A 10,000-nucleotide genomic window follows, 5' to 3' on the forward strand; every position below is an offset into this window, starting at 1 on the left:
TTCTCTGAACTCTTGGCTTGTAAGACTGCTGGGAAAGGCCCTCCCTAGCCCCTCAGTCAGATAGATACATTTACCTGCAGAGCTCAGCTTGGGAGAAAGAGATTAGGCAGAGAGCACATAGGGGAAGGCCCACAGAGCACACTTTATTTTACATAAAAGCTCGGGCTTGTGGGAGGACAGGGACATGAGGGTTCTCATGGAAAGAAATCCCAGGAGTATTGATGGCTAGGCCCTGAAACACAACAATCCCGGAATGGCCAGGCACAGGATGCCTCTGCAATAGGCCTGACCCTAGGCTTCCGGAGTTCTTGATCTCCAGAGGCTCCAGTGATCTAAGCCCGACCAGGGCTGTGCCCGACCAGGGCACGTTGGGAGAGCGTTAGGGACACGTAAAGGGGCGCAGGGCGCAGAACTCTGCCCGTTTCACCCCAGCATTTTGGGGAGGACACAGAATCTGGCAAAGCCAGTGGGAAGGATTTTCCAGGAGGAGAGTTCAGTGACATGATCTGAAACACAATAGTGCTGGTGATCTGGCGGGTGCATTCTGTGAGCCACTTCTGTCAGGAGCAGCCTGCCATCATGCCCTGATAACCACAACTCTAGTACCAAGCCAGTGACCTCAGCAAATGCAAAGACATTATTACTTATAGTCTCCTGCATCTGATTCTTGCCATCATCATGTGAAACGTTGGCGTTATCATGTCTGCTGCGCACCCTTTGTTCATATGTGTACAATTTAAGTGTGTGAACCTGACCACTGTCTTGGACAGAGCTCTGCCTGTGAACACACCATGTGAAGCATTGGTAGTTCAGTGGTAGAATTCTCGCCTGCCACGCGGGAGGCCCGGGTTCGATTCCCGGCCAATGCAAGGTTACTTTGTTTTCGAAATGATATATATGAACTCAGTGGGGAATAAAATGGTAAGCAGTGACCCCGACGTGATTTGAACACGCAACCTTCTGATCTGGAGTCAGACGCGCTACCGTTGCGCCACGAGGTCCTTACACTTGCAGCCTTCGATGCCAGATGAACAAATGCTGTGGGCCTTTTGACTTATTTTCCTCTGCTTATATGCCTACGGTTGTATTACAGGGCTTGGCCTTTTGTTTTCTATTCTTATTATTGAAATTGACTGCAGGTGCAGTGAGAACGCTGAGGATTGAACTATTCAGGGAAAGGATCGCACGCAGGAAAGAGCAAAGGTACGTATCTGTGTTTCATGCAGACAAAAGGATACGTCCCTGGGTGGGCTTGAACCACCAACCTTTCGGTTAACAGCCGAACGCACTAACCGATTGCGCCACAGAGACTATTGACTGTATACATTTCCTGAGACTCAATATATGTCTTGACATGTGTGCGGCTGCCTGGAGCTTGTATTATATAAGGCGTCTTTATGCCATACAGCATTTGTCATTTGCTTAGTGTCTTGTTACTGTTGTAATTTATGATGTGTAGACTACTGTCTAATGGTGTTAGAGCCAGTATTACTACCGGTCACAGTGCATGAGACTCATACATGACTTTTCTCTTTGCCTGCTTAGCGTAGCTCCCTGCTCCTCTGTTTGCGTGCTACCAGCCCGTGAGGCGTGTGTCTTGCCCATCCCATCTTCACTGTGTTATGTTGGACTTGTCTTCTCTGTGAGCAGAGTCTCCTTCCCAGAGCAGGTGCTTTCTCTGAACTCTTGGCTTGTAAGACTGCTGGGAAAGGCCCTCCCTAGCCCCTCAGTCAGATAGATACATTTACCTGCAGAGCTCAGCTTGGGAGAAAGAGATTAGGCAGAGAGCACATAGGGGAAGGCCCACAGAGCACACTTTATTTTACATAAAAGCTCGGGCTTGTCGGAGGACAGGGACATGAGGGTTCTCATGGAAAGAAATCCCAGGAGTATTGATGGCTAGGCCCTGAAACACAACAATCCCGGAATGGCCAGGCACAAGATGCCTCTGCAATAGGCCTGACCCTAGGCTTCCGGAGTTCTTGATCTCCAGAGGCTCCAGTGATCTAAGCCCGACCAGGGCGCGTTGGGAGAGCGTTAGGGACACGTAAAGGGGCGCAGGGCGCAGAACTCTGTCCGTATCACCCCAGCATTTTGGGGAGGACACAGAATCTGGCAAAGCCAGTGGGAAGGATTTTCCAGGAGGAGAGTTCAGTGACATGATCTGAAACACAATAGTGCTGGTGATCTGGCGGGTGCATTCTGTGAGCCACTTCTGTCAGGAGCAGCCTGCCATCATGCCCTGATAACCACAACTCTAGTACCAAGCCAGTGACCTCAGCAAATGCAAAGACATTATTACTTATAGTCTCCTGCATCTGATTCTTGCCATCATCATGTGAAACGTCGGCGTTATCATGTCTGCTGCGCACCCTTTGTTCATATGTGTACAATTTAAGTGTGTGAACCTGACCACTGTCTTGGACAGAGCTCTGCCTGTGAACACACCATGTGAAGCATTGGTGGTTCAGTGGTAGAATTCTCGCCTGCCACGTGGGAGGCCCGGGTTCGATTCCCGGCCAATGCAAGGTTGCTTTCTTTTGACTTTGTTTTCGAAATGATATATATGAACTCAGTGGGGAATAAAATGGTAAGCAGTGACCCCGACGTGATTTGAACACGCACCCTTCTGATCTGGAGTCAGACGTGCTACCATTGCGCCACGAGGTCCTTTCACTTGCAGCCTTCGATGCCAGATGAACAAATGCTGTGGGCCTTTTGACTTATTTTCCTCTGCTTATATGCCTACGGTTGTATTACAGGGCTTGGCCTTTTGTTTTCTATCCTGATTATGGAAATTGACGGCAGGTGCAGTGAGAACGCTGAGGATTGAACTATTCAGGGAAAGGATCGCACGCAGGAAAGAGCAAAGGTACGTATCTGTGTTTCATGCAGACAAAAGGATACGTCCCTGGGTGGGCTTGAACCACCAACCTTTGGGATAACAGCCGAACACGCTAACCGATTGCGCCACAGAGACTATTCACTGTATACATTTCCTGAGACTCAATATATGTCTTGACATGTGTGCGCCTGCCTGGAGCTTGTATTATATAAGGCGTCTTTATGCCATACAGCATTTGTCATTTGCTTAGTGTCTTGTTACTGTTGTAATTTATGATGTGTAGACTACTGTCTAATGGTGTTAGAGCCAGTATTACTACCGGTCACAGTGCATGAGACTCATACATGACTTTTCTCTTTGCCCGCTTAGCGTAGCTCCCTGCTCCTCTGTTTGCGTGGTACCAGCCCGTGAGGCGTGTGTCTTGCCCATCCCATCTTCACTGTGTTATGTTGGACTTGTCTTCTCTGTGAGCAGAGTCTCCTTCCCAGAGCAGGTGCTTTCTCTGAACTCTTGGCTTGTAAGACTGCTGGGAAAGGCCCTCCCTAGCCCCTCAGTCAGATAGATACATTTACCTGCAGAGCTCAGCTTGGGAGAAAGAGATTAGGCAGAGAGCACATAGGGGAAGGCCCACAGAGCACACTTTATTTTACATAAAAGCTCGGGCTTGTGGGAGGACAGGGAAATGAGGGTTCTCATGGAAAGAAATCCCAGGAGTATTGATGGCTAGGCCCTGAAACACAACAATCCCAGAATGGCCAGGCACAAGATGACTCTGCAATAGGCCTGACCCTAGGCTTCCGGAGTTCTTGATCTCCAGAGGCTCCAGTGATCTAAGCCCGACCAGGGCTGTGCCCGACCAGGGCGCGTTGGGAGAGCGTTAGGGACACGTAAAGGGGCGCAGGGCGCAGAACTCTGCCCGTTTCACCCCAGCATTTTGGGGAGGACACAGAATCTGGCAAAGCCAGTGGGAAGGATTTTCCAGGAGAAGAGTTCAGTGACATGATCTGAAACACAATAGTGCTGGTGATCTGGCGGGTGCATTCTGTGAGCCACTTCTGTCAGGAGCAGCCTGCCATCATGCCCTGATAACCACAACTCTAGTACCAAGCCAGTGACCTCAGCAAATGCAAAGACATTATTACTTATAGTCTCCTGCATCTGATTCTTGCCATCATCATGTGAAACGTTGGCGTTATCATGTCTGCTGCGCACCCTCTGTTCATATGTGTACAATTTAAGTGTGTGAACCTGACCACTGTCTTGGACAGAGCTCTGCCTGTGAACACACCAAGTGAAGCATTGGTGGTTCAGTGGTAGAATTCTCGCCTGCCACGCGGGAGGCCCGGGTTCGATTCCCGGCCAATGCAAGGTTGCTTTCTTTTGACTTTGTTTTCGAAATGATATATATGAACTCAGTGGGGAATAAAATGGTAAGCAGTGACCCCGACGTGATTTGAACATGCAACCTTCTGATCTGGAGTCAGACGCGCTACCGTTGCGCCACGAGGTCCTTACACTTGCAGCCTTCGATGCCAGATGAACAAATGCTGTGGGCCTTTTGACTTATTTTCCTCTGCTTATATGCCTACGGTTGTATTACAGGGCTTGGCCTTTTGTTTTCTATCCTAATTATTGAAATTGACTGCAGGTGCAGTGAGAACACTGAGGATTGAACTATTCAGGGAAAGGATCGCACGCAGGAAAGAGCAAAGGTACGTATCTGTGTTTCATGCAGACAAAAGGAAACGTCCCTGGGTGGGCTTGAACCACCAACCTTTCGGTTAACAGCCGAACGCGCTAACCGATATCGCCACAGAGACTATTGACTGTATACCTTTCCTGAGACTCAATATGTGTCTTGACATGTGTGCGCCTGCCTGGAGCTTGTATTATATAAGGCGTCTTTATGCCATACAGCATTTGTCATTTGCTTAGTGTCTTGTTACTGTTGTAATTTATGATGTGTAAACTACTGTCTAATGGTGTTAGAGCCAGTATTACTACCGGTCACAGTGCATGAGACTCATACATGACTTTTCTCTTTGCCTGCTTAGCGTTGCTCCCTGCTCCTCTGTTTGCGTGCTACCAGCCCGTGAGGCGTGTGTCTTGCCCATCCCATCTTCACTGTGTTATGTTGGACTTGTCTTCTCTGTGAGCAGAGTCTCCTTCCCAGAGCAGGTGCTTTCTCTGAACTCTTGGCTTGTAAGACTGCTGGGAAAGGCCCTCCTTAGCCCCTCAGTCAGATAGATACATTTACCTGCAGAGCTCAGCTTGGGAGAAAGAGATTAGGCAGAGAGCACATAGGGGAAGGCCCACAGAGCACACTTTATTTTACATAAAAGCTCGGGCTTGTGGGAGGACAGGGACATGAGGGTTCTCATGGAAAGAAATCCCAGGAGTATTGATGGCTAGGCCCTGAAACACAACAATCCCGGAATGGCCAGGCACAGGATGCCTCTGCAATAGGCCTGACCCTAGGCTTCCAGAGTTCTTGATCTCCAGAGGCTCCAGTGATCTAAGCCCGACCAGGGCTGTGCCCGACCAGGGCGCGTTGGGAGCGCGTTAGGGACACGTAAAGGGGCGCAGGGCTCAGAACTCTGTCCGTATCACCCCAGCATTTTGGGGAGGACACAGAATCTGGCAAAGCCAGTGGGAAGGATTTTCCAGGAGGAGAGTTCAGTGACATGATCTGAAACACAATAGTGCTGGTGATCTGGCGGGTGCATTCTGTGAGCCACTTCTGTCAGGAGCAGCCTGCCATCATGCCCTGATAACCACAACTCTAGTACCAAGCCAGTGACCTCAGCAAATGCAAAGACATTATTACTTATAGTCTCCTGCATCTGATTCTTGCCATCATCATGTGAAACGTTGGCGTTATCATGTCTGCTGCGCACCCTTTGTTCATATGTGTACAATTTAAGTGTGTGAACCTGACCACTGTCTTGGACAGAGCTCTGCCTGTGAACACACCATGTGAAGCATAGGTGGTTCAGTGGTAGAATTCTCGCCTGCCACGCGGGAGGCCCGGGTTCGATTCCTGGCCAATGCAAGGTTGCTTTCTTTTGACTTTGTTTTCGAAATGATATATATGAACTCAGTGGGGAATAAAATGGTAAGCAGTGACCCCGACGTGATTTGAACACGCAACCTTCTGATCTGGAGTCAGACGCGCTACCGTTGCGCCACGAGGTCCTTACACTTGCAGCCTTCGATGCCAGATGAACAAATGCTGTGGGCCTTTTGACTTATTTTCCTCTGCTTATATGCCTACGGTTGTATTACAGGGCTTGGCCTTTTGTTTTCTATCCTGATTATGGAAATTGACGGCAGGTGCAGTGAGAACGCTGAGGATTGAACTATTCAGGGAAAGGATCGCACGCAGGAAAGAGCAAAGGTACGTATCTGTGTTTCATGCAGACAAAAGGATACGTCCCTGGGTGGGCTTGAACCACCAACCTTTCGGATAACAGCCGAACACGCTAACCGATTGCGCCACAGAGACTATTCACTGTAGACATTTCCTGAGACTCAATATATGTCTTGACATGTGTGCGCCTGCCTGGAGCTTGTATTATATAAGGCGTCTTTATGCCATACAGCATTTGTCATTTGCTTAGTGTCTTGTTACTGTTGTAATTTATGATGTGTAGGCTACTGTCTAATGGTGTTAGAGCCAGTATTACTACCGGTCACAGTGCATGAGACTCATACATGACTTTTCTCTTTGCCTGCTTAGCGTAGCTCCCTGCTCCTCTGTTTGCGTGCTACCAGCCCGTGAGGCGTGTGTCTTGCCCATCCCATCTTCACTGTGTTATGTTGGACTTGTCTTCTCTGTGAGCAGAGTCTCCTTCCCAGAGCAGGTGCTTTCTCTGAACTCTTGGCTTGTAAGACTGCTGGGAAAGGCCCTCCCTAGCCCCTCAGTCAGATAGATACATTTACCTGCAGAGCTCAGCTTGGGAGAAAGAGATTAGGCAGAGAGCACATAGGGGAAGGCCCACAGAGCACACTTTATTTTACATAAAAGCTCGGGCTTGTGGGAGGACAGGGACATGAGGGTTCTCATGGAAAGAAATCCCAGGAGTATTGATGGCTAGGCCCTGAAACACAACAATCCCGGAATGGCCAGGCACAGGATGCCTCTGCAATAGGCCTGACCCTAGGCTTCCGGAGTTCTTGATCTCCAGAGGCTCCAGTGATCTAAGCCCGACCAGGGCTGTGCCCGACCAGGGCGCGTTGGGAGAGCGTTAGGGACACGTAAAGGGGCGCAGGGCGCAGAACTCTGCCCGTTTTACCCCAGCATTTTGGGGAGGACACAGAATCTGGCAAAGCCAGTGGGAAGGATTTTCCAGGAGGAGAGTTCAGTGACATGATCTGAAACACAATAGTGCTGGTGATCTGGCGGGTGCATTCTGTGAGCCACTTCTGTCAGGAGCAGCCTGCCATCATGCCCTGATAACCACAACTCTAGTACCAAGCCAGTGACCTCAGCAAATGCAAAGACATTATTACTTATAGTCTCCTGCATCTGATTCTTGCCATCATCATGTGAAACGTTGGCGTTATCATGTCTGCTGCGCACCCTTTGTTCATATGTGTACAATTTAAGTGTGTGAACCTGACCACTGTCTTGGACAGAGCTCTGCCTGTGAACACACCATGTGAAGCATTGGTGGTTCAGTGGTAGAATTCTCGCCTGCCACGCGGGAGGCCCGGGTTCGATTCCCGGCCAATGCAAGGTTGCTTTCTTTTGACTTTGTTTTCGAAATGATATATATGAACTCAGTGGGGAATAAAATGGTAAGCAGTGACCCCGACGTGATTTGAACACGCAACCTTCTGATCTGGAGTCAGACGCGCTACCGTTGCGCCACGAGGTCCTTTCACTTGCAGCCTTCGATGCCAGATGAACAAATGCTGTGGGCCTTTTGACTTATTTTCCTCTGCTTATATGCCTACGGTTGTATTACAGGGCTTGGCCTTTTGTTTTCTATCCTGATTATGGAAATTGACGGCAGGTGCAGTGAGAACGCTGAGGATTGAACTATTCAGGAAAAGGATCGCACGCAGGAAAGAGCAAAGGTACGTATCTGTGTTTCATGCAGACAAAAGGATACGTCCCTGGGTGGGCTTGAACCAACAACCTTTGGGATAACAGCCGAACACGCTAACCGATTGCGCCACAGAGACTATTCACTGTATACATTTCCTGAGACTCAATATATGTCTTGACATGTGTGCGCCTGCCTGGAGCTTGTATTATATAAGGCGTCTTTATGCCATACAGCATTTGTCATTTGCTTAGTGTCTTGTTACTGTTGTAATTTATGATGTGTAGACTACTGTCTAATGGTGTTAGAGCCAGTATTACTACCGGTCACAGTGCATGAGACTCATACATGACTTTTCTCTTTGCCCGCTTAGCGTAGCTCCCTGCTCCTCTGTTTGCGTGCTACCAGCCCGTGAGGCGTGTGTCTTGCCCATCCCATCTTCACTGTGTTATGTTGGACTTGTCTTCTCTGTGAGCAGGGTCTCCTTCCCAGAGCAGGTGCTTTCTCTGAACTCTTGGCTTGTAAGACTGCTGGGAAAGGCCCTCCCTAGCCCCTCAGTCAGATAGATACATTTACCTGCAGAGCTCAGCTTGGGAGAAAGAGATTAGGCAGAGAGCACATAGGGGAAGGCCCACAGAGCACACTTTATTTTACATAAAAGCTCGGGCTTGTGGGAGGACAGGGAAATGAGGGTTCTCATGGAAAGAAATCCCAGGAGTATTGATGGCTAGGCCCTGAAACACAACAATCCCGGAATGGCCAGGCACAAGATGCCTCTGCAATAGGCCTGACCCTAGGCTTCCGGAGTTCTTGATCTCCAGAGGCTCCAGTGATCTAAGCCCGACCAGGGCTGTGCCCGACCAGGGCGCGTTGGGAGAGCGTTAGGGACACGTAAAGGGGCGCAGGGCGCAGAACTCTGCCCGTTTCACCCCAGCATTTTGGGGAGGACACAGAATCTGGCAAAGCCAGTGGGAAGGATTTTCCAGGAGGAGAGTTCAGTGACATGATCTGAAACACAATAGTGCTGGTGATCTGGCGGGTGCATTCTGTGAGCCACTTCTGTCAGGAGCAGCCTGCCATCATGCCCTGATAACCACAACTCTAGTACCAAGCCAGTGACCTCAGCAAATGCAAAGACATTATTACTTATAGTCTCCTGCATCTGATTCTTGCCATCATCATGTGAAACGTTGGCGTTATCATGTCTGCTGCACACCCTTTGTTCATATGTGTACAATTTAAGTGTGTGAACCTGACCACTGTCTTGGACAGAGCTCTGCCTGTGAACACACCATGTGAAGCATTGGTGGTTCAGTGGTAGAATTCTCGCCTGCCACGCGGGAGGCCCGGGTTCGATTCCCGGCCAATGCAAGGTTGCTTTCTTTTGACTTTGTTTAACTCAGTGGGGAATAAAATGGTAAGCAGTGACCCCGACGTGATTTGAACACGCAACCTTCTGATCTGGAGTCAGACGCGCTACCGTTGCGCCACGAGGTCCTTACACTTGCAGCCTTCGATGCCAGATGAACAAATGCTGTGGGCCTTTTGACTTATTTTCCTCTGCTTATATGCCTACGGTTGTATTACAGGGCTTGGCCTTTTGTTTTCTATCCTAATTATTGAAATTGACTGCAGGTGCAGTGAGAACGCTGAGGATTGAACTATTCAGGGAAAGGATCGCACGCAGGAAAGAGCAAAGGTACGTATCTGTGTTTCATGCAGACAAAAGGAAACGTCCCTGGGTGGGCTTGAACCACCAACCTTTCGGTTAACAGCCGAACGCGCTAACCGATATCGCCACAGAGACTATTGACTGTATACCTTTCCTGAGACTCAATATGTGTCTTGACATGTGTGCGCCTGCCTGGAGCTTGTATTATATAAGGCGTCTTTATGCCATACAGCATTTGTCATTTGCTTAGTGTCTTGTTACTGTTGTAATTTATGATGTGTAAACTACTGTCTAATGGTGTTAGAGCCAGTATTACTACCGGTCACAGTGCATGAGACTCATACATGACTTTTCTCTTTGCCTGCTTAGCGTTGCTCCCTGCTCCTCTGTTTGCGTGCTACCAGCCCGTGAGGCGTGTGTCTTGCCCATCCC

The 10,000-nt window shown here is 49.2% G+C and overlaps 18 non-coding genes across 18 annotated transcripts; 6 read left to right on the forward strand and 12 right to left on the reverse strand.

The window, feature by feature from the left end:
- Positions 1-798: 798 nt before the first annotated feature.
- Positions 799-869, forward strand: TRNAG-GCC (transfer RNA glycine (anticodon GCC)). The gene has a single exon. It is a non-coding gene; the product is annotated as a tRNA-Gly (tRNA).
- A 60-nt stretch (positions 870-929) lies between these two features.
- TRNAW-CCA (transfer RNA tryptophan (anticodon CCA)) lies at positions 930-1,001 on the reverse strand. The gene has a single exon. It is a non-coding gene; the product is annotated as a tRNA-Trp (tRNA).
- Positions 1,002-1,237: 236 nt separating this feature from the next.
- TRNAN-GUU (transfer RNA asparagine (anticodon GUU)) lies at positions 1,238-1,311 on the reverse strand. The gene has a single exon. It is a non-coding gene; the product is annotated as a tRNA-Asn (tRNA).
- Positions 1,312-2,456: 1,145 nt separating this feature from the next.
- Positions 2,457-2,527, forward strand: TRNAG-GCC (transfer RNA glycine (anticodon GCC)). Its single transcript has one exon. It is a non-coding gene; the product is annotated as a tRNA-Gly (tRNA).
- Positions 2,528-2,598: 71 nt separating this feature from the next.
- TRNAW-CCA (transfer RNA tryptophan (anticodon CCA)) lies at positions 2,599-2,670 on the reverse strand. The gene has a single exon. It is a non-coding gene; the product is annotated as a tRNA-Trp (tRNA).
- A 236-nt stretch (positions 2,671-2,906) lies between these two features.
- TRNAN-GUU (transfer RNA asparagine (anticodon GUU)) lies at positions 2,907-2,980 on the reverse strand. Its single transcript has one exon. It is a non-coding gene; the product is annotated as a tRNA-Asn (tRNA).
- A 1,161-nt stretch (positions 2,981-4,141) lies between these two features.
- TRNAG-GCC (transfer RNA glycine (anticodon GCC)) lies at positions 4,142-4,212 on the forward strand. Its single transcript has one exon. It is a non-coding gene; the product is annotated as a tRNA-Gly (tRNA).
- Positions 4,213-4,283: 71 nt separating this feature from the next.
- TRNAW-CCA (transfer RNA tryptophan (anticodon CCA)) lies at positions 4,284-4,355 on the reverse strand. Its single transcript has one exon. It is a non-coding gene; the product is annotated as a tRNA-Trp (tRNA).
- Positions 4,356-4,591: 236 nt separating this feature from the next.
- On the reverse strand, positions 4,592-4,665 carry TRNAN-GUU (transfer RNA asparagine (anticodon GUU)). The gene has a single exon. It is a non-coding gene; the product is annotated as a tRNA-Asn (tRNA).
- A 1,161-nt stretch (positions 4,666-5,826) lies between these two features.
- TRNAG-GCC (transfer RNA glycine (anticodon GCC)) lies at positions 5,827-5,897 on the forward strand. The gene has a single exon. It is a non-coding gene; the product is annotated as a tRNA-Gly (tRNA).
- A 71-nt stretch (positions 5,898-5,968) lies between these two features.
- Positions 5,969-6,040, reverse strand: TRNAW-CCA (transfer RNA tryptophan (anticodon CCA)). Its single transcript has one exon. It is a non-coding gene; the product is annotated as a tRNA-Trp (tRNA).
- A 236-nt stretch (positions 6,041-6,276) lies between these two features.
- On the reverse strand, positions 6,277-6,350 carry TRNAN-GUU (transfer RNA asparagine (anticodon GUU)). Its single transcript has one exon. It is a non-coding gene; the product is annotated as a tRNA-Asn (tRNA).
- A 1,161-nt stretch (positions 6,351-7,511) lies between these two features.
- On the forward strand, positions 7,512-7,582 carry TRNAG-GCC (transfer RNA glycine (anticodon GCC)). Its single transcript has one exon. It is a non-coding gene; the product is annotated as a tRNA-Gly (tRNA).
- A 71-nt stretch (positions 7,583-7,653) lies between these two features.
- TRNAW-CCA (transfer RNA tryptophan (anticodon CCA)) lies at positions 7,654-7,725 on the reverse strand. Its single transcript has one exon. It is a non-coding gene; the product is annotated as a tRNA-Trp (tRNA).
- A 236-nt stretch (positions 7,726-7,961) lies between these two features.
- Positions 7,962-8,035, reverse strand: TRNAN-GUU (transfer RNA asparagine (anticodon GUU)). Its single transcript has one exon. It is a non-coding gene; the product is annotated as a tRNA-Asn (tRNA).
- Positions 8,036-9,196: 1,161 nt separating this feature from the next.
- Positions 9,197-9,267, forward strand: TRNAG-GCC (transfer RNA glycine (anticodon GCC)). The gene has a single exon. It is a non-coding gene; the product is annotated as a tRNA-Gly (tRNA).
- Positions 9,268-9,321: 54 nt separating this feature from the next.
- TRNAW-CCA (transfer RNA tryptophan (anticodon CCA)) lies at positions 9,322-9,393 on the reverse strand. The gene has a single exon. It is a non-coding gene; the product is annotated as a tRNA-Trp (tRNA).
- Positions 9,394-9,629: 236 nt separating this feature from the next.
- Positions 9,630-9,703, reverse strand: TRNAN-GUU (transfer RNA asparagine (anticodon GUU)). The gene has a single exon. It is a non-coding gene; the product is annotated as a tRNA-Asn (tRNA).
- Positions 9,704-10,000: the final 297 nt, after the last annotated feature.

This window comes from Lissotriton vulgaris, chromosome 1_1, assembly GCF_964263255.1.
Source record: "Lissotriton vulgaris chromosome 1_1, aLisVul1.2, whole genome shotgun sequence".
Classification (NCBI taxonomy): domain Eukaryota; kingdom Metazoa; phylum Chordata; class Amphibia; order Caudata; family Salamandridae; genus Lissotriton; species Lissotriton vulgaris.